The 7,524-nt window shown below is 34.6% G+C and overlaps 1 non-coding gene across 1 annotated transcript; it reads right to left on the reverse strand.

The window, feature by feature from the left end:
• Positions 1–7,174: 7,174 nt before the first annotated feature.
• TRNAS-GCU lies at positions 7,175–7,247 on the reverse strand. The gene has a single exon. It is a non-coding gene; the product is annotated as a tRNA-Ser (tRNA).
• Between the last annotated feature and the right edge of the window lie 277 nt (positions 7,248–7,524).

The raw sequence follows: 7,524 nt of genomic DNA on the forward strand, positions 1-7,524 counted from the left end.
TTAAGATAGCACATTTGTTGCAAACCTCTTCTGTATGCAGACTTTTTTCCAGAGGCTTCTTGGCCTCTCCAGGCTATATGAAAATATAGCCCTATCCAGCTGCTTCAACACTCCCAAACATGTCCAGGCATGTCTGTATCCACAGGGTATTATTGATAGACACCTTAGACCAGCCTTCCAGCATGAAAGTATGCATGGGATTTAGCTAGAAACTCTTAATCAAACAAACTCAACTCTAGGATATGACTTGTCTCTTTCACCTCTATAAAGCCTAACAGTCATAAAAATCTGTTATATGTAAACTGGGGTCATAAATTCATTCAAACAGAAGGGGGGATAAAAAAGAGGTACCTTCCAGGTTTCACTGTGAAACAGAACTGGTCTGCTTTGGAAGAAGTTATCCATTCATCTGTTGATGGACACCTAGGTTGATTCCATATCTTGGCTATTGTGAATTAGTGCCTCAATAAACGTGGGGGTACAGATATCTCACTGGTATGCTAATTTCCCTTCCTTTGGATAAATACCCAGCAGTGAGATTGCTGGATCATATGGTAGTTTTATTTTAGTTTTTTGAGAAACTTTCATACTGTTTTTCATTATAGTTGTACTAATCTACATTCCCACCAACAGTGCGTAAGGGTTCACTTTTCTCCACATCCTTGGCAGCATTTGTTGTTTTTGTCTATTAGCCCTTATAACTGGGGTGAGGTGATATCTAAATGTGGTTTTGATTTGCATTTCCCTGATGATTAGCGATGTTGAGCATTTTTTCATATACCTGTTGGCCATTTGTATGTCTTCTTTTGAGAAATGTCTATTCAGATCATTTGCCCATTTTTCAATCAGATTATTTGTTTTTTTGCTATTGAGCTATTTAAGTGCCTTGTATATTCTGGACATTGATCCCTTGTCAAATGAATAGTTTGCAAATGTATTCCCCCATTCTGCCAGTTACCTCTTAGCTCTGTTGATTGTTTCCTTTGCTGTGCAAAAGATTTTTAGTTTGATATAATCCCATCTGTCTATTTTTGCTCTTGTTGCCTGTGCTTTAGAGGTCTTCTCTGTAACATTTTTTCCCAGACCAACATCTTAGAGTGTTTCCCCTATGTTTTCTTCAGTAGTTTTATAGTTTCAAGACTTACATTTGTCTTTAATCCATTTTGAGTTGGTTTTGGTAAGTGGTGAGAGATAGGAGTCTAACTTCTTTCTTCTGCATATAGATATCCAGCTTTCCCAGCACCACTTATTGAAGAAGCTGTCATTCCCCTAGTGTATGTTCTTGGCATCTTTGTCAAAAATTAGTTGGCTGTAGATAAGTGGATTTATTTCTGCATTCTCTATTCTGTTCTACTGGTCGGTTTCATTGATCTATGTGTCTGTTTTTATGCCAGTGCCATGCTGTTTTGATTACTATAACTTTGTAGTATATTTTGAAGTCAGATAGTGTAATGCCTCTAGCTTTGTTCTTTTTGCTCAGAATTGCTTTGGCTCATTTAAGTATCAGTGTCTGTGGTTTTTATAGAGGGCTAATCACATAAGTACATTCTGCTATGCAACCACCCTGACAAACTTAACTCAGAACTCCAGTGAAAGCAGATGTACATCATCCATCTTGATGTGTGTGCAAAGCAATCCTGATAGGCTGGTATGTCCTGGTCCAATGCTCTAGGTGTACAGAACAAAATTACCAATCATTAATACAAAGAACCTTCCAAGGATCACCTTCCAAGGGATTGGCCAAGGGTCAATCATGGTTTGAATTCCCTATGGAGATATGCAAAGAGAGAGCAACCAGACCTGCTGTATTAATTTTTTCTTCATAAGAGTGTTACATTTTCCTATATTATTTAAAATATGAAAATATGGTATTGTCATTTGATTAATAGGTAGCCTGGATATAGCCATTTATTATTCTCAGAAACCCATGATTCTCTTTAATCAAGTGACCAAATCTCTTGTGATAACTAATTGCATTTTGCCTTCCTAAAATCACATCCTAAATTCAAAGCAATATATAAACATTTCAGGCTTTCTTTTACACCTGCAATGATCATCAAGATTTTTTCAGTGAAGATTGCTAATTTTTATTTCCACCCCATAAAAAGAAGGATGCTAAAATGATTATTTTGTATGCTCCATATTTCTTAGATAGTCTGACACTATCATGAAAGCTGTATGTGAAGTGTTGTTAAAGAGTTAACTTTCCCTAGGCTATTTATGTTTAGTTAAATATAGATATGCTTCAGAGATTTGTATACTTTTTTTTTCAGGTGCCATTTCTTTTTTTGTAATTTTAATTTATCAATATACAATGTAGTTGATTTTTGTGTCCCTTTACCAATTCCTTTCCCCACTCCATCTTCCTCTCCCCACACCCCCAAGATTTGTATACATTGCAAGAAGGTGCTGGAGACTTGTAAGAGTTCTCATGAAAACACTGACCTAAACTTTATGAAATAGTTATATATTATAACCTAATAGATTTCACTTTCCTCCATTCTTATCATTAGCAGGTAATTTCTGATTTCCTCTCATGCTTGCCTGAAGGATTTCTTATAAATTACAGGCTAGAAGTTGAGTCTTCAACAAAAAACAGTCTCAGGATCTCAGTGGAAAGGACTGTCCCAGACACTCTTTATTACTGCTTCAAGGAATAGACTCATGGATAGAGGCTTCTGAGCTGACACCGTTTAGACAACTTTAAGAGTAAGGATATCTTTGACTCTTTTTATGACAGGAACAGATGACTTCGTGAAAGCAAGTGCTGACAAGGGTCCAGCAGAACAAGAATACATCACTAGGACTGAGTGAACTGATGAATATAACCTAATTTTGGTTATTTGTTTTCAATTTTATGCCCAATTCTATCTTATTATGAATATATGATTAAACCCTGCCTTTTCTTAATCTATTTCTAACTTTTAACTTAGTACACTATACTTTTGTCAATTGAAATAAAACATTCTTTAAGTGGTACCTTGTTTTTACTGACATCTCGAAATTTAGGAACAAATGTAGTTTACTGAGTCTATTTTTAATGGCAATGTAGTTATTTTTATAGATACAATAAGAATTTGTCTTTTTTTTGCCAGTATATAATTGGACAATTTGATTGTGTAACCAGAGATATATTGAAGTGCCATACTTGAGAATAAATTTTATTTTGTCAGGTATGACAAGCCCACTGTTAAGGAATAAGAGTTGTACTTCATATGTGGAACCAATGCCCACAGCCCTCTGAGGAAATTGGTCTGGCTCTTTCTGTGGCTCATAAGAAGGTCACTTCTTGGCAGTCCAGGAACTTCAGCAGATTTAGAAGACCTCAAGAAGGAAGAAATTCATCATCACTTATAGATATAAGCAAAATTGGTGGAGATATTTTTTTTTTTTTTTTTTTTTGTGACCGGTAAGGGGATTGCAGCCCTTTGGCTTGGTGTCGCCTGCACCGCGCTCAGCCAGTTAGCGCACTGGCCATCCCTGTATAGGATCCGAACCCGCGGCGGGAGCGCCGCTGCGCACCCAAGCGCCATACTCTCCCGAGTGAGCCACGGGGCTGGCCTGGTGGAGACAATTTTCTTGGGTTTGGCTTCCTCACTTCAGAATAGAAGAGAAAATAAAAGCAATTAAAAAAAATACTGGGATAATAGAGGTTATTGGAAATACAATTCCTTGCACAATCTTCAGACAGAAGTTAATCTTCTGACCATAACAATGCTTTACACCATATGGTTCTAGATTTGTTGACCATACTGCAAGGAAGCTTATATGTTAATTACCACTTCTTACTGTATGTGAGTAAATTAATCAGGCCAAAAGACAGTGTGATTAGGAATAATACTTGGAAATTATTTAAAATTGCAAGGAAGGACTATTCAGAAAAATTACCCAAAACTTGGAAATGAGCAAAGGGATTATTACATGTCCTTTCAATGCTAAGCACTGCCAGATTCTCTAGGGTTGTATTCCTTTGATTTACTGTGTTATTTATTTAGGATACCTTTGATTTACTGTGTTATTTATTTAGGATATCTTATAAATCCAGGAATATAGGTATTAACTTGTAGAAAACTGAGAGTGATGCAAATGACTTTTGTCCAATAGCTACATAAATGAATTTTGTTCAGAGGAGATACAGGTATTTCTGTCTGATAGAAAAGATGATCTCAAAGGCTATGTTATTGCTCTGTGGAGTATTAACCAGATTTGTATCTAAATTAGCCATCATATTCAAGCATTCTTTCTTTCAGTATTCAAACTATGAATAGTTTGCTCTCTCCATTTTCATTGAATCAGTCTGCCATCTTGCTGGTTCCATTAATGATACGTAGTCACTTGAAAACAAACAAAAACCTGAACACAGAATGAAGAAATATCAAAGTTGCAATAATGATCCTTTTGAGTTTCTTAATGATCCTTTAAAAATATATATGTTAGTCTTCTGATCCTGAAGGAAACAAAGATACGATATTAATTTTCGGTGTAGCCTGGAACATTTCCCAACACTGTGCGACAAACCCAAACAGACTGTTTTGTGATACTATAGAAGCATTGATTCAAAATCAATCAAATAATTTATATTACTGGAATGAAAAACAATTTACAATTTGATTTTTTACAATAAAAATATGGCTGGCTTATTTTGCTAGTAACATAAGTGTGGGATGCCAATTGTGCTCAAAAATTATATTATTAAAAATTGGAAGTGCTAAACACTTAAATATTTCATCAAAATGTCAGTCCTGTTCTGGTAAAGCTCATAGTCTAAAGAAAGAAAGTTTGTAATCATCAGCGAGGAAAAAAGTAAAAGATAATTATGAATCAATTTACATACAACAGCATTTGAAACCATCAACACTTAGGGAAAATATTTATCAATGACTGTCAATGAAGTAATAAAAAGCACTATTGAAAGTACTATTAGACTTTATAACATTATCAAGTGGTTAGTAACACATAACAGTATTTTCAGATATAAAACATTTAATAAACTTCAAAAAGTGGTAATTTCAATGTGAACATATTATTATACTCTAGATGTATGGCCCTGTTTGTTACAAAACATTTATCTACTAGAATACGAAAATTGCTTTTTGGAAAACTTACACATCATGCCAATAAAATGTCAGTCATTGTTGACAAAACTTCAGCTGTTTCACATTAAAGTGTTAATAATTTACTTATATGTGAAATTTAAGACTTTGAACATAATTTAATGGATTTTGTTGATTTCATGGAACTGGAAGTAGTAACATCTGAAATAATATAGCTAAGTTTATCAATGCTTGAGAAAAATAATTGTTTACTGAGAAATAGTTACATAAAACTCTCATTGAATTTTGTACAGAGAATGCCAATGTAATTCTATGAGGAAAATCTAAGGTTTCAACCCAAAATCTTAGAAAAATTTCCAAATGTTTTTATTTGATACAGTCTAAGTCACTGTGTTGAGTTATCTTTGAGAGATTCATTGAGAAATGTAAATAAGGTAAATTACTTTAAATCTTTTGTCCATAAACTTTGTATTTACCACCATTCTCCAAATAAAAGATTATTAGGGATTAAATAATATATTTGAAGAGCTTAGAATTTAAATAATGACAACTGGAAGAATATTTATACTTCAAGAGCCAGCCTGCAGTGTAAGAACTGCAAAAGTAGGTTGGAATTTGTATCAAAGTCAGAATATTTATTTTAACAAAAATTATAAAATGGCAATAATGGAACATTTTGAAAACAAAATTTGTTTTTAGAGGTTTGGCTTTAATAAATGACATCTGTCATTTTTTTCTTTAGCTTTATAAGAAAGAAAAATTTCTCTGATGGTTAATTTGGGGACAATTATGGCTCTGAGCATAAAAAAACTAAAAAGGGGAAATTATGGAAGAGATACAGATTTTATAGAGACAAAAAAATATGCCACATCTTCTTTTTCCCACCAGCCCCTTTCTGCTTCCTTCTCTGCTCTGCACTCTGACCTGCATGTCCCAAGAAGGCTTCTCAGTGGGCTCCTAGGAGCTCAGCCTGCCAACTGGGCTTGGCCGATGGGAGTACCAGCAAGAGGTTCCAGAGAGGGACCAGGATGAGGTCAGAGTGGTTATTGCCAGGCTCCCTCCCTCCTGATTGTGGCCACCACATTTCTCTAACAAAGGGTGTGCTGGGCTGCCCTTTCCACACAGGTCTCTCTCCAAATGTTGGCAACAGCCCCTTCTCCCGTGTTTAGTAATGGCTCCCCACTGTGACTAGCCCTGGGGTACTGCACTGTCTTCTGTCCTTTCCCTGCATCCTGACCATCTCTGAGTAATGAGTCTCTTTATTAATTGCTCTTCCAATTACCTAATTTGAGTGTTCCACCTGTTTCCTGCTGGGACCCTGACTGATTTATGCTGCATCATTTGAGACAACAAAAAAAGTATCTGTTCCAAGAAAAAAAACCCATAAAGCCCCAAAACTGTTAGATTATTTTAGAAAGAGAAAGAAAAATGTGTTTACTGTTCGATAACCAAAAAAAAAGAAAAAAAGAAAAGAAAAAAGGTAATGAATGCTTATATTCTTTCAATTTATTGAATCCTGAAGCAGGACTAAATGATACTTGGGTTTGAAGGTGAACACACTTGATACATTTAAGCCAATTAAGCATGACAGTCCAATAAGTAATTTTGCGTGTCTCCTTCAATGATAGAAATGTGGAATATTAAAATGCCACAAATAATATTACAAGGGTTAGAAAAAATTTTAATGTGTTGCTATTAGACCCGCAAGAACTGAAAGAAGATTCGGCATGGTGACCAATATCAATGACGTTAAAAGACGTTTTCTACCTACAGAAACTAAAAGCCACCTAATGACTATTCACTTACAAGGGAAATCTTTGGAAGAGTTTGATACAGTTCTGTAAGTCAAAAAATAATTAGGTATGTTTATCATTTGGCTAGTGACAGCTGTAAAATAAGAAAAGATTATACCAAGAATTTTTAAAACCCCACAAATGATTTGGAAATTATTGATTGGTTTGATGATTGATTTGTCATACAAATTCTTTAGTAAATAGTTTTATATTACTTATAGTATGTTTTATTGGGAATAAAAGACAACATGTTTTTAAATTTGTGGTTTATACATTGATTTCTATTTTAATTTTTATTTATTTACTTACTTATTTATTTTTTGTGGCTGGCTGGTACAAGGATTGAACCTGGACCTTGGTGTTAGCAGCCCCACGCTCTAACCAACTGAGCTAACCAACCTGCCTATTTTAATTTGTTACTGTACTAGTGGTTGTATATTTTCAATAGTGACCATGCCATATACTACAATAGTGGGCTCTCCTAATATGAATTATTATCAATAGGTGGTTGGAACCAATTTACATAATGGAGAATTTAAATAAAGATAACACAATCCAGCCTTTATTTTTTTTTCTTTAACAAAGCAACATTCCAATTTCTTTGTCATTGTTGGGGGTTGCATCTACAGAAAAACTACAGAGTTTTTCACAAAACTTAGAAAACGGTCAAAGGAACA

Source organism: Galeopterus variegatus, unplaced genomic scaffold (genome assembly GCF_000696425.1).
Source record: "Galeopterus variegatus unplaced genomic scaffold, G_variegatus-3.0.2 Scaffold2619, whole genome shotgun sequence".
Classification (NCBI taxonomy): Eukaryota; Metazoa; Chordata; class Mammalia; order Dermoptera; family Cynocephalidae; genus Galeopterus; species Galeopterus variegatus.